This window comes from Ceratotherium simum, chromosome 2 (genome assembly GCF_057802395.1).
Source record: "Ceratotherium simum simum isolate JZ-2026a chromosome 2, ASM5780239v1, whole genome shotgun sequence".
Lineage (NCBI taxonomy): Eukaryota > Metazoa > Chordata > Mammalia > Perissodactyla > Rhinocerotidae > Ceratotherium > Ceratotherium simum.
The window spans coordinates 62,235,525-62,263,315 of record NC_141901.1 but is presented as its reverse complement, the minus strand read 5'-3'; the positions used below and the strand labels follow the sequence as shown (position 1 = coordinate 62,263,315).

Below are 27,791 nucleotides of genomic sequence, written 5' to 3'. Positions count from 1 at the left end.
CCAGTTTCACAGTGCTTTTAGTTGTTATCTTGTACTGTTTCACTTTAACTTTCCTTCCTTTTCTGACCATCATAAAGCCCTTGTCTTTTCTCATCTCTGCTTCCTTTGTTAGTGATAGTCCTTCTTTATGGAAAGCACGACTCAGGTCCTTCACCCTGTTCAATCTTGCAGACTGCTTCTTTTCTATCTTCTTTCACTGAGCAACTACCACTGGTTTAATGCATTCATTGCCTTGTGACATTAATTCTGTTTTACTTTCTCTATGTCTCTTAAATGGTACTTTCTCCTGCTGAGAGCCTAGCTTGACAATTTGTACATGATAATTAACTAAGTAATTCACTAACATTTATTGATTGATTGTTTTGCGCTTCAAAAACTGAAATATAATAGTTTATTTTTTATGCAGATGTTTTATAAGAGCAAACATCTCAAAACTCTCAGTGCAGCAAAAAGTAATTTAAAAGGGCACTTGCCAACTGCTTCCTAGCTATCACGATGGAAACATCTGGGGTATTTTTACTATCTGTCCAATCAGCCTAAAACTGTATTCTAGGGGCAGATAATGGCTCTGGTTGCAGCTAAGGCACAAAGAAGGGTACTCAAGCATTCATTTCTGAAAGCCATGGAGTTAAGACACCAGGTGAAAGTCCTTTGTGTTTGTGGAATCAAAGGTCGCTAAGCTCCTACATCATGCTGACTTGGAATCTACCAACCCTTCAGCCATGAGAGCTTGACTTTGTGGAGTGCACTCAAGGGATTGATTTCTCAGTGTGGAATGGCCTTGACTTTAAAGCTAGTGATTTTGGTTTTACAAAGAAATGGAAGCTTCCTCATTGTGTGTCACGATAGCCTAGAGTGAAGAAAACATTCTCTGGAACACTTCTATTCTTCCAAAGCATCATCACATTTATTTATTAACCCAACTTCATCAGAACTTGCTTTTCCTTGTATGAATATGATGTATAGAATGTATGTTTGTGTTCTAAAAAAATATTTTGCTTTAAAGTCACATTGCTATTGAGTATACTTATGCTGTGTAGGTATATAGCACATAATTGGTTATACAGGTAAAATATAAATTTATTATGATGACAATATAAAATAGAAGAAATAGGTACTAGAGTAATATATCTATAAAGACATTTTAATAGAGCATCAATGAGGAATACATCCTTAAACTCCTTCTAGACTTGAAAATATTTATGCTGTAACACACTCTGAGAAACTTATAACTTAAAGTTGGAAGTGATGTAAGGATTAGCTAATTCAAATTCACTATTCAGTGCCAGTGTATCCTGCACAACACTCTGTCTGATAATATGCATTTGTCTATACATTAATGAAGAATCTACTGTTTGTGGCACTGAAGCACCTCTCTGAATGGTGGCCTACCTTTGACCCCATGGCCATTTAGCAGTGTACCTAGGACCAGAAGGTGATCTAAGAACATAGATGGATATTATGTAGTGTGAAACTTATTGATTTAGGGATTTCAAGAGAAAAGTGGAACAAATAGTCTTACCTAAATCTTCAATCAGACAAAATTACACTAAAATTCTGTGCGTGTGTAATGCACAGCATAATTTGTAATATTATGCCATTTTCACTAAGGATGAGTAATTTTAAAATGGGCATTTGCATTCTGGCTAATACAGCAGGGGTTGTGTTATTACAGTACTGACTGCAGCAGCTTAGAGGCCAAGACATTTGGAGTGGGTTCAAAATTGATTTGATAACTCACTTGAACATAAGGATTACATTTTACCCAAGATGCTAGGTAATCTACCATAGGTAGTTGATTTTCTAGTTTAATGTAGAAATTCCCCAAATTACTCCATTGACTCTCAATTGGGTTGACCAGATTAGAAATCCCCCAGGACACTTCATTAATCCCCAATAAGGGTGCAGCTCTCTGAATCATTAAACCATTCAGTGTTTCAGTTTTCTCACCTGCAGAATGAAGACTACATAGTCCCTGAGGTCTCTCGGGCTCTAAAGCTTAGATGCAGTTGTCTCCAATTAATTCATGGCTGTACGGTAATTTGTTCACTTGCTAATATAAGAAGAAATTTTGTGCAGTATGGAGACCAGTGCAATGCTTTCCATATGGAAAACCCTAAGTAAGTATTTGCTGAATTAATGAATTTCTGTGGGAAAATCCCCTGATTATGGGTATAACAGCAGTCAGTTAAAATAAGCAGGGATCTTTTCTCTAGTTTAAGCTCTGTTTATTTTAGTCTCTTGCAAGTCTGGAGGATGTGTGGGGTATACCCACAAAAGGACTGCTTGAACAAGAAGCCAGGTTAATGCTTGAGAAAGGACTTTTCCTAAGAGGGGGGCAAATGGGGCCAAGGGAAGTACCTCAAGGTCAGAGGATTTTGAACATTTTCATAAAGAACTCTACCCTGTCTCTTAGTCAGATTGCTGTCTGCTCTATCTTTCTCAAATTCGTATCCAGATTCTGAGAAGTAGGGTCAGCAGCAAAAATGGAAAGAACACTTCCAAATTAAGGTCATAGACTGAATGTACATCAAAATTTCCTCCCTCTTGAAACTCCACTAAAACTATAGTGAAGACATTTTTTAAAAAGACATAAAATTAACAAGAATAGAAACATAGGGACAGAGATAACAAGAACAAAATTTTGAAATCTAGAAAATGTAGATGGAAGAGTGTTAATTGACCTAGCATTTAAATAAAGCTAAATCTCCTGAAATTTTTACAATGTTATAAACCAATGTTACTGCAATAAACAAAAAATTAAAAAAAAAAAAAAAAAAAGAACATGATGTAATCTATGCAGAAATAGAAGTACAATGATGTACACCTGAAATTTTTACAATGTTATAAACCAATGTTACTGCAATAAACAAAAAATTAAAAAAAAAAATAAATAAATAAATAAATAAAGCTAAATCTCGTGGTGACAACAGGAAAAGTGAAATCATCTTCATTTACAATGCAGAATAATCAAAAGCCTCAGAAACTGAAACAACCAGTCCTGTGGGCCTGGGGATGAATCAGACATGGGCTAAAACATGAAAGACTAGGGTGAAAAGTATTTGAGAAGTTAAGTCCTTATATTCTCCCACTTTCCACATCCTCACAGAAATCTGACAGCTTACTAGCTAGAGAAAGTTCAACAAACAGTATCTGAATAGGGTGGGTTGAGGCGTAATACAGACTTGAAGTTGTGGGTATGATGTCAAAAATAGAGAAATAATTTTTTTTTAATTTTTATTTTACATACTCAATGTGAATATAGAGAATCTTGACCTGCTTTTCTTACCTCAAAACTTGAGTGCAGGCAAAGAGTTTTAAACATTGTTGTCTGGGGAATCTCACCAGTCTCAAAGAAGATACTTAGAGATATGGAGTTCTCTAACAAATGGATCGACATACATCTTGGTTTGTCTGGTACAGTCCTCATTTATGTTTGCAATATTGGCATATTGTAAATAGCACCTCCTTAATCTCAAAAGTTTAGACAATGACTTCCATGTTTACTCTACACTTTAATGAAGCTCAAAGTTGACAACTTACAAATACAAGCTCAAAACTACCAGTTAGTTTGTAACTCTCTCACTCCTTGTTATAAGCCAAGTATTATAAGATCTCTGAATAAAGCTTCCCAAATGGAAAATTGAAACACACACACATGCCCCAAATTGGCAGGGAGAAGAAAACTGTAAAAGAACAACTAATAACAATATTTTTAGAGAGATGAGACAATTTATTATATTCATGAACCAAAAAAACATGCTGTAAGAAAGCAAAGGAAAAAAAACCTCTTGGAAATTAACATAAAAAAATAGTAGAAATGAAAACAATGTAACAGAAGGGTTCACAAAAGAAACTTAAACATATTTCCCAGAAAATAAATAACAAGAAAAGGAGAAGTTATCTCGCTACATTCCCTGACTTTACAAATCTCAACAGAAATCTGAAATTTTATTAACTGAAGAAAGTTCAACAGATGGTCTCTGGAATGAATGGAGATTGAAACTACAGAAAAACAGGGAAACTATAAGACCTGTTCAGGGTGTCAACATCTGAGCAATAGGAGATTCAGAAAGATAAAACATAGAAAATGGAGAGGATTTTGTTACAAAAAATTATTCAAGGAAAATTTCAGAATGGAATGCTATGAGTTTCCATACTGAAATGGCCACCAAGTGCCTAGCATAATGGATGAAATATGAAAGTCCTCACGAAATTTCAGAACAAAGGGGGCATCTGCATTTGCTCATGGTAGTTTAGATTTCATTGGACCAATTCTCCTGCTGAGCTCAATTAAAACATCTAGAGAAAATCTAGATACAATATAAAACATATGAAAACAAAAAATAAATCTTCAGTTTGAAGACAGTGAAGAACTATTAAGGCAGTGAGGACTTCAAGATTCAAGGTTCTAGAAAGAAAGGAAGCACAGTGAGAGGTTCCTAACATTTGGCTCCACCTTCCTCCTGAGGAAGTTATGAATTCTTAAGCCAAGGAACTAAGAAATTGAGCAGAGCCTTTCTTGTCCTTCCAGGCTGGGGGATCAAAATTTAGAGTTTAGAGTCCATTAAGGAATAGAGGCCTGATAAGCTTCCCAGACATTTAGTTGAGATCCCTAGAAGTCTACACTCTAAGAGTAAGAGAAAGCCTGAAATAGACTAAAACCTACCTTCAAATCAACTTTGATCAGCTCAATCTCAGATTGAATTAAGAAGGTATGCCCCTAGCCTAAATCTTCTCTGGAAGAATTTAACATCCAGAGCCTTAATTGATCTCTAAAATTTTTTATATGCCAGGTATACCATTTAGCAATAGTCATCAGGAATATAATGGACATGGAAGTAGCAAATTTTAAAGTTCTTACACTCTATGTTAAGTGGTATAGCGTCACTAGATGGGGATCAGTTAATGATGTATACTATAAACTTTGGAGCATCTACTAAATAACAAAAGAAAAATATTAGTTTTTAAACCAAGAGAGATCAAATACAATAATAAAAATATTTAATTAATACAAAAGCAGACAGAAAAAGATAAACAGTAAATAAAAAACATATAGTACAAATAGAAAACAAAGAAGAATATGGTAGATTTAAACCTAACTGTATCAATAACACACTAAATATTCCGATTAAGAGACAGAGGTTGTCAGTTTGAATTTTAAAAAAAGGACACAATTATATGCTGCCTACAAGATACATGCTTCAAATGAAAAGAAACAAATATTAAAAGTAAAAGGATTAAAAAAAAGATATACCTCATGACCCCTATCAAAAAATAAAGCTTGGGTGGCTGAATTAACATTGGGCCAAGCATATTTCAGAGCAAAGAATACTACTTAACGGTAAAGTTCATTTACCAATGACAAAAGGATGAATTCATCAGGAGGTTTTAGCAATTCTAACCTAAAACAACCTTCCAAATACATGAAGCAAAAGCTAATAGGACTGCAAGGATAAATAAACAAATCTGAAATTATAGAGATATATTTCAATACTCCTTTATCAATAATTGATAGAACAAGGAGAGCAAAAATCACTACAGATATAGAAGATTTGAACAACACTATCAACCAACCTGACCTAATGTGACATTGTGGAACACGCTACAGAACAACAGCAGAAGATACATTCTTTCCATGTGGACCGAGACATTTATGAAGATACATCTTATTCTGGGTCATAATAAAAATCTCAATAAATGTAAAGTGGTTCATCACTTTTTCTCAATATTGTAGCACACGCAAAGAAGCACAACGTCGTTAGTTATTAGAGAAATTCAAATTAAAACCACAGAGATACCCCATCACACATCTAGTAAAATAACTAAAATGAAATGAATGACCTTGTCAAATGTCAAGGATGTGGAAGAACTGGCATTAGAATTATTATACACTGCTAGTTGGAATGTAAAATGATACAACTACCTTGGGGAACAATATGGTAGTTTCCCAAAAAGTTAACACGTGCACGCCATATGATCCAGCCATTCCACTCCTAGGAATTTGTTCAAGAAAAATGAAAGTCTATTGATTCTAGAATTTTAAGTAAATGAGATCATACGTTATGTACTCTTTTTTATCTGGCATTTTCACCCAGCATAATTATTTAGAGACTCACCCATGTTTTTTTTTTTTTGGTGAGGAAGGTTGACCAGGAACTAACATCCATTGCCAATCTTTCTCTTTTTGCTGAGAAAGATTGGTCCTGAGTTAACATCTGTGCCCACCTTTCTCTTTCTTGTATATGGGGTGCCGCCACAGCTTGGCTTGATGAGTGGTGCGCAGGTCTGTGCCCGGGATCCCAGCCTGCGAACCCCGGGCCACCAAAGCAGAGTGCATGAACCCAACCACTAAGCCACCAGGCTGGCCCCTCATCCATGTTTTAGCATGCATCAATACTGCACGCCTTTTTATTGTTTAACAGTATCAGGATAACAACTGTTAACAAAATAGATCTTATGTTCCTAATTTGAAAAGTACATCTTCTCTGTGATCTAAAAGGCAGGTTTGAATTTGTGAATTCTATGCTAGAACATAACAATGCAGAAAAAGTCAGTTTAAGCCATAGACCCATGACCTCTGACTCACCCCTATCATGGTCTACCCTAGTCTGGTCCCACCGCTAGGCATGTGCACTGCAAGGGGTCTCACAACACATCCACTCAAGCTTTGCCCACACTTCCTCCAAATATCTGCCTCTTGAACATTCCTGGAGTTTAGAGGGACACATCCTGGTGGTGTCTGACCTCAGGAAGAGTCAGATCAGGTCTTGGAAGCAAGATCAGGGACACCTGGGCAGGGGATTGTGGGGTCCTGGATGCCCAGAGAAGTGGGCACTTGGGTTTCAGCTAAGCACGTTCCCTTGGACTCAGGAACTCCTTTCCTTATGGGCAGGAGAGTAGCCAGAGCAGACCCAGAGCAAAGTCCTCTAGAGAATAGGTTCAAGAGTATGCAAACGCGCGTAGTGGGAGACTGGTATATATTTTATTTTTATTTTTAAACTGCTCATATATGCCGTGTACACCTTTCTGCATGTGTAATATAATAATTATATAATAATATATAAATATTGAAATGAGCTGCTTTGTTAAAGTTCTGAAGACTTTGGCTGAGTAGAAAGCAGTGTTTTGGGGCCCAAGTAACTGACTTTAAGAAGGATCTGGCAGAGAGGGCCTCGCCTCACTTTGTGAGAACACGGTAGGGCTCTGGTGAGCTGAAGCCGTAACAGGAGCTTCATGAATATCAGGAAATGGTGTCAGCATCTCTGATAGCCCAAGAGCAGGGGTGGGCATAAGATACCTCAACAGTGTGTCACCACAGTGAACTGTAACTGTAGGGGAGGAAAGAAGATGGCCTTGGAATCTAAGGAGACTTGTTCCCATGTCCATGCCAGAAACAGGGACACAAGGAGGGAGCAGGAAATGTATTTCCGCTTTGCTTGGCTTCAACGCTTAACTGAGCTTCATCAAATATAGCAAGTATTTTAAGTTGTTAATATTTTTATGTATGTTTTGTGCAATATTAATTATATCGTTTTGAACCAGAATTGATAGTCTGCAAAGTGCTTTTTAAATCTTATCATATTTAATCTGTATAAAGTTCTGAGACATTATTAAAATTTCCTTGTCTTCTCCACGGAGCTGTAATCTTGAGGGATAGAAATTACATCATTTCACTCTATATCCGTATCTGCATCATCTTGTTTCTGAATGAATGAGTGAATTTTATTTCTGTGTTTCAAATGGACTAACTGAAATGTAAAGATCTTAAACTTTTACAATTGATCCTTCAACTGAGACTTAAACTAGATCATCTTGGGAGCAAATGAAGAAAATAGTTACAATAACTTTAAGTTGTTATTTTAACAAATTAAACATCTTCCCTGAATTAAAATTAGAAGCAGTTATAAGCACAAGTGGCATTTAAGCAGAAATGTTGAATGAACCCTCACCAGGGAGGAATTAGAATTGGAACAGATGATGGTTCTCATGGGTCTGACCAAGACCAGAGCCTGTCTGTAAGAAAGTTTTTGCTGGTCTGTAGTGAAATGAGTAGGACATAAAAAGAATGTAGTGAGTTAAATGAATATTAATTTATATGATCTCATGTAATATCCTTAATTTAAGATCACATACCTGTGAATATTGGTGTCAAAATGTCTTTATTTTATAAAATCATGGTTGGTCTAACATTCTATCTATCTATCTATCTATCTATCTATCTATCTATCTATCTATCTATCTAACTATCTATCTACCTATCTATCTATCTATCTATCCTTTATGTATGTATGTATATATGTACATGTGTATCTATCGATCGTCTTATTTTGGCAAAATAAAAAGAAGGAAATTCTTTGTCAGCTCCTCTTTAAAATATATTTACTGCATTAAAAAATGTAAATTTGAAACCACCAGATGCTGTTATTCTTTCAATCTTGAAACTTTGATTTCTCATTAGAAAAGTGATAGATATTATTATGAAAATTGGTTTTTTGGATTCTCTGGTTCAGTATGAGCTGACTTTTAATGTTGAATTGTTTATGGAATTTGTCACATAAAACTGGAGCACAACCTGTCTCCCTAAGTGAATCGTTTTGGAAAGAAAGGTGTGGCTATATAGAAGATAAGCTACATCCAGGGAAAAAAAGCCACCCATCCATAGTCCTCATTTGGAGTTGATACCTCAAGAGGAACATTGCTTGCTGATATGTGCAATTAAGTTTTTAATTAGGGGTTAAAACTTGAACTGAAGTTTGGAAAGTAACATTAAAAAATAACCAACTCTTTGGGCCAGCGGTGGCGTAGAGGTTAAGTGCCCGCGCTCCACTTCTGCAGCCCGGGGTTTGCAGGTTCGGATCCCAGGCGCGCACCAATGCACCGCTTGTCAAGCCACGCTTGACAAGATGAGCACAGATGTTAGCCCAGGGCCAATCTACCTCAGCAAAAAAGAGGAGGATTGGTATTGGATGTTAGCTCAGGGCTAATCTTCCTCACAAAAAATAATAATTAAATATCCAACTCTTGTACTCCAATTAGCACACCTGGGTGATCTTTTATGAGGAAAGATATAAACTATTTTACTCAGATTTGAATATTTTCGTCTTGTTTTACAAAAATAAAACAGACACAATTCAGCATTCTACCTTGCTTTTTCTTTCTCTTTCAAATTCAAACTTGAGTGGAAATTGCCTTGATTTGGGCTGATTGTTTTCTATAGTGAGTTTAAGTTCTTATCTGTCTATATAATTCCTTCAATTAACTTTGCTATTTCCATTTTCTGTGATTGAAATAATTCCATTTCCAGTAGTAGTAATGATAATAATAATTTTTATTTAAAAATCCTGCAATGATGTTTTTGAAAAATTATTATGGTCAAGAGCAGATCAAAATCCTCATTGGGTAATGGAGGGAGAGCAAATTTTCAGGTAGAACACATCTGACTGGCTTCACATGCCACATAATTTTACTGTTGTATAGACACATCTCATCTACACATATATATAACAATAGTAATATGTTTAAATTAAAGGCAGGAGCTGTTTTGGAGGCCACTTATGTAGAAAAGTGGGACAATAAGAATGCAAATTTTCTACTAATTTTTATAGAACAAAAGTTTCTCTCATAATGGAAAGGGATACTAACACCATACTGCATTTTAGGAGGAATTTTCTTTGCTCTTCCTGGGGCATTTGAGAAAGACAGCATCCGCCAATCAATAACCCACCACTTGTAATTAGATTGTATTGTCCAGATTTAGAACATGAACAGCAGAAATGACAACATATTTTCACCCCCCAGGATTGTTCCATGAAGAAGATTCTTGGAAATTTGTTAAAGACTACCAGCAGGAAATAAAAAAGTAAGAAAATATCTAAATAAGTTATGAAATAACTTATTTCAGTGAACATAATCTCCGTTTTATGTACACACCTGGAAACATCATAATTGTTCTAGTTTTGAGAATTCTTTCTTTTTCTCACTCTCTTTATTTTAATGGAAAGAAGCAAAAGGGAAACAATCTAGTTACTTCAAAGTTGTTACAATAACAGACTAAGCTCAGTTGTCGCCTCCATCACGCCTTTGTCACTGCCCTTTTCTTACCCGCTGGAGCGAGGTTTCTTCCATAACAGTCTGTTCACTTCTATCAGAACATTTATCACACAATTGAAATGTTCAATTTACTTATTGGTTCGTCCCTTTAGAATGTGGACTCCTTGAGTGTAGTTGATATGTCTTAGTCATCTTTGTAGTTTCAACACCTAGCACAGTGCCTAAGATATAGTAATAATCAACCAATATTTCTTAAATAAATATCTGTCAATGAGTGACAATTAGATGAGCAGACTCTAGCTGAAGTTTTCCAGGCATTTATTTGAGGATCAGAATAATTTTTAAAAGTCAGTTGTTTATCTGCCTTAAAAAGTCTAAGTAGTTAACCTTGCATCATTGTTGTAGGTTGAATATTTAATCATGGAAAGAATATCTTTAATCCTACCCTTTTCACTGCTATTTTAAAATTTGTCCTGAAGGTGGCAACATTGAATAATGTTCTGCAAATTTTTCTAAGTAAAGCTTTTACGGCCATCTTTAATTAAAATTTTATATTTTAAAATAAACATCTTTCCCCCAACTCCTATTTATTCTAGTGTAGAAGAAAATATAATACTGATGTCTTACTTTTGTAACTAGTAAGCTTGAATGTACATGTTGAAAGAAACCATTTACAACTTTGAAGAATAAAAGTTAACCTAGATAAAAGGTTCAGGATAGCTCCGCTCAAATTTCCAATTGTAAGATCAGTTTTTAACACACCATATGTTACCTGCCAAGCAATTTATATCAATAGATGTGTTTAACTATAAGGGTAAATCAATGCTTGCCTTTTTGAGGCAAAAATGTATTTTCCTGCTCTATTTATTCAAAGTCAATGTAACATTTTTAGTATTCAATGTGATACGTTAATAAATGAATGCAGTTTAGTGTTTAAAAGAATTACTCGAATAACAAATAACAAAAAAAATCCACAACAACTAAAAGAAATTCTGCAATCAATAAATATCTTTTAAAAGCTACCAACAAACAACACAATGTATTTGATTATCACACCTGGGCATGTATTGTTATATTTCCTACTCTCCATTTTTTGGATCATAGCTATTTAACAAACAAAGCTATACTAATTCATATTCATCCAAATTTTCAAAACCCTACTGTGAAATAGAAAGGTAGCAAGTAATGTTTCACAGAGGTTAATTGACTTGTATATGATCCGTTAGTGGCAAAGCCAAAAACGGAACTCTGTATTTCTTATCTCCAGACAGTGACAACTGCTTCTGGTTATAATTCTATCGTTATATTTATAGAGAGTTCAACATCTTTACACACCTTCTGGGAAATAGGCTAATGCCTGTTTTCATGCTATTTTATATTAGGATTTTGTTATATATACAATTTATGTTTTGGTTTATAGCTTTTTGGGCTCTATGCACTAGTGAAGCATGCAAAAAGAGAGTTCTAACGCATTACTTTTCAAAGCTAATATGAATATTCCTTCCTATTCCTTTCTGTAAAACACATTTAGAAAATTGTCTCAAATTCTTTAAAGGGGCTATTCTGAATCAGATGGGATTTTTAAAAGATAATTTTAGGATTAGCAAATAGAGAAGCTACGTGGTCTGATGAAGACAATGTGGCTGAATTGTCACAGCCACATGGAATTAACTAGGTATTGGGGAGAGGGAAGTGTTGTAAGGCAGGCAAGAAGAAACTGGTGTGTAGGGAGCTGAGAGGGAACTGGACAATGCCTGTGGCAGCGTGAAACAGATGAAGCTTTCCGACAGGTGCAGTAAGAACGTACCCCAGACAGTATACTCACAGGTTTTAAAGATTCTGCACACTGATACTCTATTAGCAAGGAGGACATATGCCAGCAGCATAATTTGCCGAAGTAGAGTTGCCAGATGAAGAAATCAAATAGGTGGCATGTTCTGGGATATAAATTTCCCTGCCACTGCATCTTAGGGGGGCAATTTTTTCTTTTCTTGGCCTCAGGCCAGACTTACTGATGCTTGATGGCATTCTTGCAGCATGCAAGGAAATCTTCCACCTCTCGTGGGAGAAGCAGAAACTGCCTGTGACACAGTGGTCATTGATAGCCCTAATCTTGGGCATGCTCTTCTGATTTCAATGATCAGAACACTGGGACACGTCTCTATATCAGGAAATCCACAGACTTTCAGTGTGGCGCAGGTCTTCAAACAGTCCCCTTTATTCACCACTTGTTAATTGCTATTTAATTCCCCTAGGAGTTGTCCCATATAGTATTAATGGTAAGATTAAAATAGTGCTTGAAAAACATATTTTTCTTAAAATCTTGCCTCTAAGGAAATTTAACTTCTAAAAATAAGACTAACTTGTGGTATTTGATAATAATAGTAACTATAATTTCTTCTTTTCTACAGAAACAATCACTTAATATTTAAATCTTAAATCTTTGTTCCACTACACTTAAAATTCTAAAAAAAAAACTTATTGAATCTCAGCCTATTAACTTAATTTTAACTTTAATAGACAATAAAAATAAACCTAGTGAGTAAATAGATTTGTAAACATATGTTCTCTGGTTGCCTTTGGACTTCTAGGTCCTTAGGAAATATTCAATCATTTAGTGATGAAGAATAAATAAAACTTACAGAAAAGCTTTATGTATAACTATGGAGCAATGTATATGTGAAAAGACTGACTCATTATTTAAACACACACTTGCACAAATACAGAGTGCTGCAGGACGGTGAAACACTTTCCTACGAAGCATTCTCTGTAGACACTCATCATAACCCCTATGACGCTGTATTGCAATTGTTGATGTATTTGGAGACCTTTCTCATTCTACCGTAAGTTCCCTGGGGCCAGGGCTTTATTTTCTTCTTCTTTATATCCTCAGAACCTCACACAGTGCATGGCACACAGCAATAGATACTGAATAAATGCTCATTGACTGATAGGTTGAATTGATGAATCTTCACATAGAAGTTGGTATGTGAATTCACCATGATGGCTCTAGAATCTCTTTATGAAAGGAGCTTTTGGCGTGGTAATATGGTTAAATATTTGTTCTGAAGCTGTGCTTTCATAGCAAGCCCATTTCTTTTACTTAGAATGCATATTGTTTGGAGTGTCTACATGAGGAGGCCAGGCTGATGTTTCAAATGTCTTGAACCAGCACTTTTCTCCTGAAAGTAATGGATGAAAAATTTTACAACATACTTCACCATTCTAAATACTTTGGAAATTTTATCTGGGGGATTTTTTTTAGAGTCAGAGGGGAGTAATTATTGAATAATAAACAACATTTGTATAGAGCTTTCTACGTTTCTTAAAATAATCTTTGTATAATAAGGTCACATTTATTTCAAATGACAGAGACCCAACTCAAACTAGTTTAAGTTGAAAGAGAACCTATTGATTCACGCCAGATAAATCTAGCTTTAGAAACAGCTAAATTCAAAGATTCAAATGAAGAAGTTTCTTTTTCCATCATTTAGTCCAGCCTCACACTGTATTGGCTTAATTCCCAGACTGACTCTACATTTAGGTAAAGATTAACTCTTGTAGCTCTATACCAATATCTTTATGGCTTTCTATCCATGTGTCAAATCTCAGTGAATACTCTGATTCTGCTTGGCTGAGTTTGTGTCCTGAACCAACCATGAACCCAAAACTATCTCTGAGTCAAAATTACCGTTTACAGGTAGATGATATCATCTCATTACCTTGGCCTGGGTCGTGTCCTTTCTCCTATGACCAGCAGTGAAGAGGCAGTGTCAACCATACTAAAAACATATGGAATAGGTTCTGTACAGGAGGGTTATTTTTTTTTTTAAAGGAGAAGATAGGAGGGAGAGATCATGCTGAGATAAAACAAAAATTGTGCACTTGAACTTTGTCTATTATCTAATATATATGATTAATCCATTTACAGTATATATGTTGCCTATCTACTTAGGTCCAGGTGTTAGGATAGACATTGAGGTCACAAACATCATCTATTCTCCAGCACTTGCCTCTATACTTCACTGTACTCCTTCATTCTGCCTTCTCTTTCTCAGCGGTCTCTTTGGCCTTTCTGGACTAAAGGCTAGAGCTTAACTTTTAACAGCTTCTGACATTTACTGCAAGAGAAATGTTCTTTCTCTCCCAATTTCAGAACCCTGGAGAAGGGACTCATCGACTCAGTGTGGTCTTGTGCCCATCCCTGAGCCAATCCTGTGACCTGGGGAGCAGGATAACATTGTACAAAATGGTTAGTCCATCATTAACCATGATTCTCAGAAAACAAGGATATGAGGCAAACAAACAATGTGTGCCTTCCAAAAGAATCAAAGCACTTTTTAGCAGTGCTGATGTTGGCGTAAGTATCCATGGTTCCTAATGTGCTTATATTGACCAAAAGCTCAGCTGTTTTTTGATGAACTTGCTCGCCAAGATAGTGCTTTGTCTCCATTCTCCCCAGTCAGAATTATTATTTATTTCACAAAAGAAGGAAAAATCAAAACAGAATAGCTTAAGACCTAGAGTTACCACATGATGAAACTGAGGTACAGTTGCCCAAGCATATATATTCTGTGGTAAAGCCAGCATTCAAAGCAAGAGCTTTCCCTCCCAGAACATGTCATTTTCTCTAAATCAGAAACTGTAAACTAGCAGCTCACAAATGATTCTGGATCATAAAAATATTTTGTTTGGAATGCACAGTGTTGATCTGGAGTTAATTTATTTTTAAAATTTAATTTCCAACTTTTAAAAACCAGGATATCAGTGTAGTGCAAACTGGGCCAGGAGACAAGCATCCTCCCCTGCAAGTGTTGGCAACCATTCAGAGTCTCTGTCTGCCTTGCCAGGGCTCCATAGCAGTGCATTAACCATTTATCTACTGATCAGTTCAGAGTGGGGCTTGCAGAACATCCGTGAACTCAGGTTAACACTGAGTAGCAGTGAGCAAGATAAAGACAGGACTCTACAAAAATTTGCAGAGATAAAGTTCAGCTACACTTCGGCCATTATCAGCTTACAGTGAAATCCAAAATAACTTCCCTTTGGGTCCTAAGAAAACCCTGTGCTCACAACATAAACCAGATGAGGAAAGATACTCCTCTAAAACTCATAGCAATGTAAATGCTGAACCCTCTTCACAGGCTGCCAAGGGCTACAAAATTTATAACCTAAGCTGTTTTTCATTAAGTCATACAGCTCACTGATTCCTCTAAATTAAATTTCTTCACCACTTGTTGGAACTGATTTTCAAAGTATTGAGTCAATCAGCTTGACTTCACCTGCTTAGACTACTACTACAAATGTTAATCCTACTTCAATTGTTAATCCTATTATTTTGATCCTGTAACATGACTAAGAACAGTAGCTTCATAAATCCTATACCACAAAGAAGAATGTTATAAAAGAGAATAAGGGAAAAACTCAGGTTGCCTAGAAGTAAAGGTGAAAAAATTGCAAAGAATAACAGTAGGTCTAGTTTTAAGAACCTTCACCACTCAATTGATATCTGCATAGTTGAAGTGAGCATTTCACTAAGGAATACTTAGAGAACAAAAGACTTCTAGAAGATCATGGGGAACCTACCCACAAATTAAACAGAAATGTTGATTCAGATCTCAACACTCCCTGGCATTCCTGTTCTAAAAACACATAGTATCCATATTCGTTTTCTAGGGCTGCCATAACAAGTTTCACAGACTGGGTGGCTTAAACAACAGAAACTTATTATTTCATAGTTCTAGTAGTTTCATAGTTCATAGCTAGAAGTCTAAAGTCAAGATGTCTGCAGGGTTGGTTGCTTCTGAGGGTCATGAAGAAAGAATCTGTTCTAGGTCTCTCTGCTTGGCTTGCACATGGCCATCTTCTCTTTACATCACGTCATCTTCCTTCTGTATGTGTCTGAGTCCAAATTTCCTCTTCTTATAAGAACACCAGTCATATTGGTTTAAGGCCCACCCTAATGACTTCATTTTAATTAAACCAACTCTTTATATAACTTCTCCAAATACAGTCACATTATGAGGTACTGGGGACTAGGATTTCAGCATATGAATTTTGGGGGGACACAATTCAGTCCATTCTATTTATGCTATTCTACTATTCTACTTATGCTGTGTGTTCAAAAAAGGAGATAAACTATGTTAACAGTGAGTGAATAGTTGAGAAGCTGGCTCTACTTTCCTTCTCAGTCCCTTTTTGTACACAATGGCAAGCCTGAAAACAAATGCCTGAGAATTCCAGATGAGAAAGTGGACACAAGAAAATATGGTGCAGAGCTCAAATAATTATGAGTTATCAGCCTCGCGAGTCCACAGTTTTGATCAATGAAAAAATTAGTAGAGTACACAACCCTACTGTAAAAATATCTTTGGGGAAATCTGTCCATAATGCAAAGGAAAATAATTCAGATAGTTTCCCAGGGACCTTGGTGGGTTAGAGGATGAGATAAAGATTTATAAACGTATCTCAAAGTGTAAAGAATTCTGTTTCAGGAGCAAAGATTGTTCAAGCAATCCTCCACTAAAGATAGAGAATCATTAGGACCTTTCGTACCAGCTCAATGCTAGGATCATTTGAAGAATTTATCTGAAGTCTTCCTGATAATAAAGATGAGGTCCAGCAAAGCCAAATATGCCCCAAAATTTGGATGCAAAAGAAATATCCCCTGTAGAAAGAAAATATTGCTTACATTTTTAAGCAAAATAGTCAAATTTATTATGAGAGAGAGCACTAGAGCTGGGTGGCAATCTTTCCATAAATCTGTGTACAGCTTATTTCTCAGGCTAGAACTAAAAAGAATGATGACAATGTGTTTTAGAATAATAAAAATTCAATTTTACTGTAAATATACAAGTAGGGCCCAAGTGAAATATTCTTCAGATAACATGTGTTGATCACACTACTTCCAGCGGTGAATGCTGAGATTTCCCGTCAAGGTATAATCCCATTACATTCATGGACATGTTCAAGTGGTATGAGGTAAAAACCTCTATAGAATATATGAATCTGCCTTTCTTCTTTTCCCCAAACAGCATCTACTCTGTCATCAGACTTCTTATATTTGTGCATTTGAACCTATTCTTACAAAATCTGAGAAAAATGCTGTATTTTTACATCTGTCTATCCTATCCTATTTGTCTGTCTATGTATCTATGTATCTATGTATCTATGTATCTATGTATCTATGTATCTATGTATCTATCTATGTATCTATCTATCTATCTATCTATCTATCATCTTTCTATCTCTCTCTCTGTCTATCATATCTCTCTCTATATATATCATTTGCTATAAATATACTATTTTCATCCAATTATTTATCTTGGAATTATAACCATGTCAATAAGCACAGCTCTACTTCATCTTTTTAAATGACTAGATAGGATATTGTAATATAAACATAAAATTATTCAAACTCTCTTCTTAAAGGTTAAGACGATTTTTAATTTTTTTTTTGCTTTTAGAAAAAAGAGAAAGCAATATGGCATTTTGGAACTAATAACGTTATGTTATTTTGTGGCATAGACTTGTCACTAAAGAATGATGATATAATTCATAAAAAGATACCAATAGACCTGGTAAAAGGTTATAAAGTTCCTTGAATGAAATAAAAACAAGAAACTTATTCATTCACTGAGCTATATAAAGCAGTGGCATGCTTCCATTTGGAGGTATAGGCTACCTACATTTCCCAAATTTTCTCATCACAATAGAACTGAGTTACTAAATGTGGACCCTTCCAATTGTAATTTCTTTTGATCTCATGTGCCAAACACCTGGAGCTGAGGATGAGTAGACATATGGCTCTAAGCCTATATTCACAGATTATATGGTTTTACACTAGGAAAGTCTGTTTTTTACCTAGTGTTCCAATATTATTTCCTTCTCCAGATATCTTCTCTTAATCCATTTAGCCATTAGGATCTGGCATCACTGGGTAGTCTCATTTCAGACATAAACCCAGGAGATGTGCTGTGTGTATGTATCCTATGTGATTGACACCCATAGAGTGCAATTGCAGTGTAAATAGGGCCCATATAATTATGCAGTGAGAAGTCCCATGATATAATTTAAGGAAAGATTGCTGAATATAGTTCAAAGATGATGATATTTTGTTCATGGCAAAGGATAGGAGACTTTTCAGAGATGAGGACATAAACACATGCTGCTCCCAAATGAAAAGATTTTCCAGAAACTATCCACAGGGATATACAACTATTGATAGTATTAACTGTAAGGAGTTAGGATTTATTTTTCTGGAGTGAGAAACTTCTCTTTACTATATTAAAAATAATTACTATTAGACTTTGTTTTGTAGAGCAGTATTAGGTTCACAGCAAAACTGAGCAAAAGGCACATAGATTTCTCAAATACACCTTGCCCCCACACTTGCATCTTTACTATATTTTTCAAATTACCTTCCTACTCTCATTCCAACTTTGAAATTTTCTATGTCCCTGCTTGCAGACTAGTTGCAAATAATTGTTTCAAAATGAATCCAGCACATTCCTGATCGTTTACTATGTTTATTGCATGGATGAGTTGGCCGATTTTTTTTTCTGTTACATTACTTAACAAAGCCACATTTAAGACCTATCTGAAATGCAGATCTGCAGATTTTTTTGTGTGTGTGTGAGGAAGATCAGCCGTGAGCTAACATCTGCCAGTGCTCTTTTTGCTGAGGAAGACTGGCTCTGGGCTAATATCCAGGCCCATCTTCCTCCACTTTATATGGGATGCCGCCACAGCATGACTTGACAAGTGGTGTGTATGTGTGCGCCCGGGATCCGAACCGGTGAACCCCGGGCTGCTGCAGCGGAGCGCGCACACCTAACTGCTTGAGCCATCAGGCCAGCCCCAGCAGATAGTTTTTAAAAATACAATTACTAGGTCAAAATTTTGATATATTTAACTTAAAATTTCAATAGCTACTGGTAAAATGTTTTCCCAAAAGGCTTCAACAAATTATAATTTTACTCTATGAGACTACTGATTTATCCGTGTGCTTAAATATTGTCAATGTTATCAATAATTCATTCTGAATTTTTTTATAAGTTGATTGGCAAGTACTATATACTATTGCTATGTTAATTTGTATTTACTTGAATAGATTAAGACTGAGCCTCTTTCCATGTTTTTTGGCCATTTGTATTCCTTTTGTGAATTACCTGTTTATATCCTTTCTCATCTTAAAATGAGGTTATTTTTCTTTTTTGCTTTGAGACTAGATCCATCTAATTTGAGAATGCCTTCCTTCTGTATATGATACCTACTTTGATTCTTTTGATGACCATTTCATGGTCATCAAAAGATTTAATGAGACATAGGCTGTTTAGATTGTCTTCATTTATTCTGTTTTAATCATAATGATAAGAGCTAGCCCAATGTCACTTTCATTTTCTCACTCCTTTTGTGAAGATGGGATTCTTGAGGAATTTTCTCAAGTTCCTCCAAACTGGTGGTGTTGTCATTTGGTGATTGCTTAGCAAATGCTGTGATGGGCGAGGAAGTGGAATGTATCAACTCTACTTTTGTATTCCTTAAAGGTGAAACGAAGGGTCCAGGGTTTTTACTGATTTTGTTCCCTGAAATACTTTATCCTTATCACATTATAGATGCATAAAAAAGAACATGCATGATTTCTTATCAAAGAGGACTTTACCAGGGATTTGCAAGCATTTAAAGTTTTCTGCCCTCGGGATATGTAGTCTGCCTTTCTCTGGGAAGAGCCATATGTTGACTTTGGGATAACTTGTTTATTATGAACAGATAATAATCACATTCTATTCATCATTTCAGCTTCCCATGAGAACGAAGAGTCATTACATGGGTGTTCTGGTTCTCAATTCTCATGAAGAAGATTTTCCTAAGAGTCTCTTATTTTTTGGTATATCAGCCTAGCAACTTTTTGTCCTGTGATTTACAGGTGTTTTATTCTCATATCTTCCTGGCTCTTAACTCAATTATGTTTTAACTACAAACTTTTTACTTTTATGCATCAATGCACAGAGCGTTTAAATGACTTACCCTTTTGCTGCATGAGTAACAGATCAGATGTAGTTAGCATGGTCTAAGCTCTTGATTAGGATTCATCAATTTGTTTGGGAACATTATTGCATCAAACTGTAGTTTTGTTTAAAGAGAATTCATAGAAAGACATTCTGAATATGCAGCTAGATTAGGAAGTAGAGCATGTGCTGCAGTTGATTTTGTTCCTAATTATTGAAATAAAGTTATTCAAAAATTCAAAAAACTATCCAAATATAAAATAAAGGGGCTCCTTATTTTAAAGATAATTATATATTTGCTTTCAAAACGTTGTTTTATCTTGAATAAGTTATGTAATGCTCCCTGATTATTCTTAATTTATTAGTAAAAGTACTTGCTTCAGAGTCTCCCTTCTGACACTGAGTTTCAAATTTTTTAAACAGATGTAGATTAGAACCAATTTTTAATTTTGCAGAGAGAGTAATTTGGGACTAAATGCCATAATTTATTGAGCATTTACTATGTGGCAGTAACTCTGCTAAATGCTTTCATACATGATGATACTGAATCCTTGCAGAAATTCCATGGGGTACTTATAATTATTTCTATCACACAGGTGAAGGAACTGAGCTTCAGGGAAGTAAAAATACTTTCTCAGGGTCTCACTGCTAGTAAATGATGGGTTCATCTGATTTCAAATCTGGTTCTCTCAACCACTGTGCTTTGCTCCTTCTCTGCTTAACAGAACTATAGTGGAGGGATGTCCACTACAAAAATGAACCTCCTGGATTCAGGTGGTTTAAATTTTCTCCATCTTTCAAATTGAGCACATTATTTTTGTAGTCCATGTTGAATTAGTCTCTTTTTCTATGGAATAAAATAATATTTGCTTTATAATGATCTCCATTACCTATACAATTTTTAATTTGTTAACCAAGACATTGATATCCATTTTTAAATGTTAAAAATAAATTACTAAAAAATATCAATTTGCTTCTGTTTTGTTTTATTTGTTTCATTTTTTAGGTTCCACATATAGATGATATCATACAGTATTTGTCTTTCTCTGTCTGACTTATTTCACTTTGCATAATACCCTCTAGGTCCATCCATGTTATTACATATGGCGAGATTTCATTTTTTATGGCTGAGTAATATTCCTCTGTGTGTGTGTGTATGTGTGTGTGTGTGTGTGTGTGTGTATCACATCTTCTTTATCCTTCACCTATCAATGGACCCTTTGGTTGCTTCCATATCTTGGCTATTGGCTATTGTAAATAATGCTGCAATGGTTGCCAGAGGATTGGGGCATGAGGGGATAGGTAAAACAAGTGAGAACATTAAGAGGTACAAACTTCCAATTATAAAATAACTATGTCATGGGATATACTGTACAATATAGTGAATACAGTGAATAATGTGGTAATAACTTTTTCTGGTGACAGATGGTTACTAGACATTGTGGTGATAAGTATTCATATGTATTTAAATGTTGAATCACTATGTTGTACACCTGAAACTAATATAATATTGTATGTCAGGTATATTTCAATTAAAAAAATATCAGTTTTTTCTTCAGTTATTATGATATCATATACAGCAAAATTTTATAAATATTATGTATAATACAATATGTAATATATATCAAATATGCCTATTAATCATATTTTAACAAAAAATGTATAATTCTTCACTATGTATATTGTATTTTAACAGTACCAAGATGAAAAATTTCAAAAACTAAGTTCTGGCTAAATTATATACTTTTTATATTAGAGAAAATTTATCATTTTCTATGTTTCCTGTGAAGATTTCTTTTATTATCTTTTAAATGATTCACAACCAGATATAGGTACTCTATTCCAGAGCGGAACAAAGAATTATTTCTGTGACAATTGAATGGCTTAGAAAGTAGCAGGGGTTTAGAACCAAAAAATAGATCACCAACCTCCAGAGCAAGAAGACAATAGTGGCTTCGTGCTAATGTTGAACCTGGTCATAGGGCAGACATTTTCAAATATCAGTAACAAATGATATATGGTAAAGGAAAGAACACAGAATAAGGACAGAAAAAATACTTTTTGTAAAAATGAAATAATGAGCAAATTTCTCACTAGGATATGGTTTTATGTATTGGGAACATTTTTAAGCCCTCTAAGACTGCATCCTATTGTTTCAGAGATTTACATTCTGTGTAATTAAATTATACACACTGTAAAAATATATTGGCTATACAATTGAAACATAAACTGTTTTAGTGGTGTATTTTAGAGTTTGATTTTTTATTTATTGACTTTGTTTGCTTTTGTTGCTTTTTGGGATTGGTTCTATGCTTTAAAAAATTTTTTTCTGAGGACTCCGTGGCCACTTGCACAACAGTTTCTACCCTTAATATCTCCAGCCAACTGTTCTCTGTTAATAAAAAGTAAATCGCTAAATTTATTCATTGTACTATATCATTCCACTTTCTGTGATTAAAAAAACACTTCTATTAAAGTAAAGCAGAGCATTTTGGTGGTCTTTGGATTACTATATCAGTATTTTGTGGTAAGTAGGCAAACAAGGGCATTTTAAGTTCTTCAACCAACGGAATGCATATAATATTTCATTCTGTTCAACTCATCAAGACATGAAGTTATTTTGGGGGCTTCTAAGCATCTTCATCTGTATTCTTAACGCTGTGTTTTCTCAACCTTTTAGGTTTAACAATATGTATTTTTAACTTAATCAACATTACTGTGACATAATTTACATACAATAGGTTGCATCCACTAAAGTGAACCATTTAATCACTTTTGACAGTTGTATACACCTGAGAAACCACCTCTTCCATCAAGATACAGACGATTACCATCACTCTCAAAACATTTCTCAAGCCCTATTGCATCTCTCTCTTCCTGTGTTCCTGGCTCCAGACAACCACTGATTTGCTTTTTTCAGAATTTTGTAGATTATGATGTACTTTGTAGAATTTTCTAAAAATGAAATCATACAATATGTAGTCTTTCGTGCCTGGGTTTCTTAAATCAGCATTATTAAAATTCATCTGTGCTGTATGAATCTATGCAGATAAAATAATCTGTTCTTTTTGTGTTACTAAGTAATATTTCATTCTATGTTATAAACATTCCTTTACTAGTGGACATATATTTTCATTGCTCTTGGTTAAATACTTAGAGTGGAATGGCTGCGTGTAAGGACAGTGAATGTATAGCTTTTTAAGAAATTTCCAAATGGTTTCCCAAAGCAGTCGTATCATTTTTAATTTCCCCCAGCATTGGGATATGTTGAAGTCAGATATGAAACAGCAGTTCTATTTACTCCATATCTTCGCCAACATTTGTTTTCATCAGTCTTTTTTTTTTTTTTTTTTTTTAATTTCAGTGATTTTAGTAACTGTATGATGCGTAGGCTACATGTACATGGTCAGTTAACACTACTGCCTAGGGGTCTGTATGTGTGTGTGCATGTGTGTGCATTTGCAAGGGGAGGGGTAGATAAAACTACCAAATTTGAAATTCATTGTCCTTTACTAAGTCCTTATGTTCTTATTGGACAATTGTTTATCTTTTCTAGGTGTGCGTTAACTCTCTTTACAATCTTTATCACATTTTTCACTGAATTGTTTTCTTCTTCTTATTGAACATAAGAGTTCTTTATATATTCTGGATACAAGTCCTTTGCCAGGTAACAGTTTGGAGAATATTTCTCCAATCTAGTGGTTTGCATTTTAATTCTCTTAATAGTGCCTCTAAAGGGGAAGATTTTAAAATTAATGAAGTCAAATTTATTAATATTTTATAGTTTGTATTTTTTGTGTCTTATCTAAGAAAACATTGCCTACTTCAAGTTGCAAAGATTTTTTTCTGTGTTTTATATTAGAAATATTATATTTTTAGCTATTACATTTGGATTTATGATAATTTTTATTTAATTTTTATCCATGGGTGAGATAAGGATTGAAATACATTTTTCAATGTGGATATCCAGTATCCTAATACCATTTATTGAAAAACTTTTCTTTCCACATTGAATTGATTTATCAAACTGTCAAAAATTAAACTGTCATAAAAGTCTACACACACAGTCACTATTTTTTTTTTTTTTGTGAAGAAGATAAGCCCTGAGCTAACATCCATGCTAATCCTCCTCTTTTTGCTGAGGAAGACGGGCTCTGAGCTAACATCTATTGCCAATCCTCCTCCTTTTTTTCTTTTCCCCCAACGCCCCAGTAGATAGCTGTATGTCATAGCTGCACATCCCTCCAGTTGCTGTATGTGGGACGCAGCCTCAGCATGGCCGGAGAAGCAGTGTGTCGGTGCGCCCCCCAGGATGCGAACCTGGGCCATCAGTAGCAGAGCGGGCACACTTAACCGCTAAGCCACAGGGCCGACCCACAATCACTAATTTTTATTTTTTGAAAATCTTTTCTATTCCATTGATGTATATGTGTGCTTTTACACTGAAGTAACAGTGTCCTGATTACTGTAGCTTCATAGTTAGTCTGGAAATCCAGTATTATGATTTCTTCAACTTTATCCTCTTTTAATAATGCTTTTGTCATTCTAGGTCACCTGTATTTCCATATAAATTTTCAAATGACTTGTCAATTTCTATAGAAAATCTGTTGACATTTTAGTTTAGATTGCATTGATTCACTAAATTGAGTTAGTAAAAACTGACGTTTTAGCAATACTGAGTATTTCAATCTCATTATTGTCCTGGAATTTTCAGTGAAGTGGTCTTGCACGTATTTTCATATATTTATTGCTAATAATTTTATGCTTGTTGCCTGTACTGTAAAGGTTAATATAAATGCAATATTTTTAAATTTTATTTTTCCAACATTTGCTAATGTATAGAAATATATTGATTTTTGTATATTAGACATATATCTTGCAACCTTACTAAACTCACTTACTAATTCTCAATAGTTTTGTTGATTCCTTAGGATTTCAAATTCAATAATTATGTCATTTACAAATATAGACAGTTTTAAATCTTCTTGTCTAATCTGTATAACTTTTGTGTTTGCTTGCCTTATTGCTCTAGTTTGGATCTTCTGTACCATATCAAGAACAAGTGGTGAGTGCAGGCATCTTGCTTTTTTTTCTTTTTTTTAGGGGAAAAGCGACCAAGATTCTACTGTTAAATATGATAGCAGTTGTAGGTTTATTAAGTTAAGGAATATCTCTCATTCTAGTTTGCTGAGATTTTTTATCATGAATGGCAATTGATTTTGTTAAATGCTTTTCTCTTCATTTGTGAAAGCAATCATAAAATCTTTGTCTTTTTTTCTGATGATACAGAGAATTACATTGATGATATTCAGATCTGAAACTACTTTGCCTTGTAGAGGATGCCCTAGTTGGTTATGATACATTATCCTTTTTATATCTTGTGGGGTTTGATTTATTAATATTTTGCTAAGTATATTTGTATCTATATTCAGGGACTGTACTTTAAAAAATTTTTGTAATATCTTTGTCTGATTTTGGTATCACATTATACTAACAAAAAATAGATGAACAGTATTCCCTCATCCTCTATTTTTTGAAAGAGTTTACGTTAAGTTTTGCATTATTTCTTCTTGAATGTGTGTTAAAATTTACCAGTGAAACTGTCTATACCTATAGTTTTCTTGATGGGAAAGCTTTTGCAAAGGAGTATACTTTCTTTAATAAATATAGAACTATATAGTTTTCTACTTTATTTTGTGTCAGTTTTGTGAAGTTACATTTTTTGAAGAATTTTTCTATTTTATTTGTGTTCAAATATGTTCGTATCAAGTTGTTTATAACAATCTCCTAGTATCTTTTTTCCAATTTTTTATTGTTATAAAGTTGGAACTTGGAACTCTTCTCATTTTGCAAAACTAAAACTCTATCCCCGTTACACAACTCCCCATTCTCCCTCTCTCCAGCCCCTGACAACTACCCTTCTACTTTCTGTCTTTATGATTTTGACTGTTCTTAGTACCGCATATAAGTGCAATCATACAGTATTTGTCTTTGTGGCTGGCTTATTTCACTTAGTTTAATGTCATCAAAGTTCATCCATGTGACTGCATGTGTCAGAATTTCCTTCCTTGTTAAATCTGAATAATATTCCATTGTATATATATACCATATTTACTTATCTATTCATCCATCAATGGACACTTTGGTCACTTGCATGTTTTAGCTATTGTAAATAATGCTGCTAGGAACATAGGTGTACAAACATGTCTTTGAGATCCTGTTCTCAATTCTTCTGAGTATATACCCAGAAGTAAAATTGCTGGATCATATGGTAATTCTATTTTTATTTTTTTTAGAAACTGCCATACTGTCTTCATAGTGGCTATAGCCTTTTAAATTCCCACCAACAATGCATAAGTATTCCAACTTCTTATGTCCTCTCTAATGCTTACTTTCCGTTTTTTTTTTTTTGATAGCAGCCATTCTAATGAGTGTGAGGTAGTAACTCATGACAGTTTTGATTTGCATTTCTTGAATGATTAATGATGTTAGTTATCTTTTCATGTGCTTACTGACCATTTGAATATCTTCTTTGAAGAAATGTCTATTCAAGTCCTTTGCCCATATTTGAATTATTTGTTTTTTGTTGTTGAGTTTTAGGAATTCCCTGTATATTCTGGATATTAATCTCTTAACAGATATATGATTTGCAAATATTTTCTCCCATTCTGTGTGTTGCCTTTTTACTCTGTTGATGGTGTCTTTTGGTAGGGTCTGTTGACCATGTTTTTTAAAAATTTTCATGGTGTAATTTGTCTATTTTTCCTTTAGTTTTCTGTGACATTGGTGTCATATGCAACAAGATATTGCCAAATTCAATGTCATGCAGATTTTATGCTGTGTTTGCTTCTAAGAGTTTTATAGTTTTAGGTCTTACATTTAAGTCATGGCTCCATTTTGAGTTAATTTTTATATGTGGTGTTAGAGAAGAGTCCAACTTCATCCTGTGGGTGTAGTCTTTTATAAATATCAATTAAGTCAATGGTTGAGATGTGTCAGATATTCTTTGTCTTCACTGATTATTTTGGTATTGTTATTCTATCAATTGCTGTGGGAAAGATATTAAAATCTCCTATTATATTTGTGGAATTTCTTGTTTCTGTCTTCAATTCTGTCAATTTTTGCTTTATGTATTTGTGTGTTTGAGGGTCTGTTATTACACACAAGTATGTTCATGAATATTATGTCTTCCTGATGAATTTGCACCTTTATGTTACAAAAATGTCTCTGTCTTGAATTTGTATTTGAATTATTTAAATATATTGTAGAATTTTGTTTTAATTTATCTGTCTTTTTAGCTGTATCTTTTGCATTACTTTTAAGAGATGCTCTGAGATTAAAATATTTACCTTCATGTTTTCACAGTATTTGAGTTAATGTTGTGCCACTTTATGTAAAATACAGAAACTTTGTAACCACAAAGTTCTATTAATCTTCCTCCCCATCATTTATGAGATGGTTGTCATATATATCTATAAGACAATTTTCTTTTATTTTTTATAATTTTATTTATTTATTTTTCTCCCCAAAGCCCCAGTAGATAGTTGTATGTCATAGTTGCACATCCTTCTAGTTGCTGTATGTGGGACGCGGCCTCAGCATGGCCGGAGAAGCAGTGCCTTGGTGCGCGCCCGGGATCCGAACCTGGGCCGCCAGTAGCGGAGCGCGCACACCTAACCACTAAGCCACGGGGCCAGCCCTACAAGACAATTTTCACTTTTACCAGAA

At 34.6% G+C, this 27,791-nt stretch overlaps 1 long non-coding RNA gene across 4 annotated transcripts in view; it reads left to right on the top strand.

The window, feature by feature from the left end:
* LOC147918033 (uncharacterized) overlaps window positions 1–27,791 on the top strand; it is a 1,004,068-nt gene that overhangs the window by 937,928 nt on the left and 38,349 nt on the right. For 2 of the 4 annotated variants that reach the window (XR_015555809.1, XR_015555810.1), the window contains exon 2: window positions 25,096–25,128. The exons of 1 other annotated variant lie outside the window; for it this stretch is intronic. This is a non-coding gene — a long non-coding RNA (uncharacterized LOC147918033). Of the gene's footprint in view, window positions 1–9,596; window positions 9,863–25,095; window positions 25,129–27,791 lie in introns of those variants that run through there. One more of the 4 variants, XR_015555812.1, reaches the window with a different exon arrangement.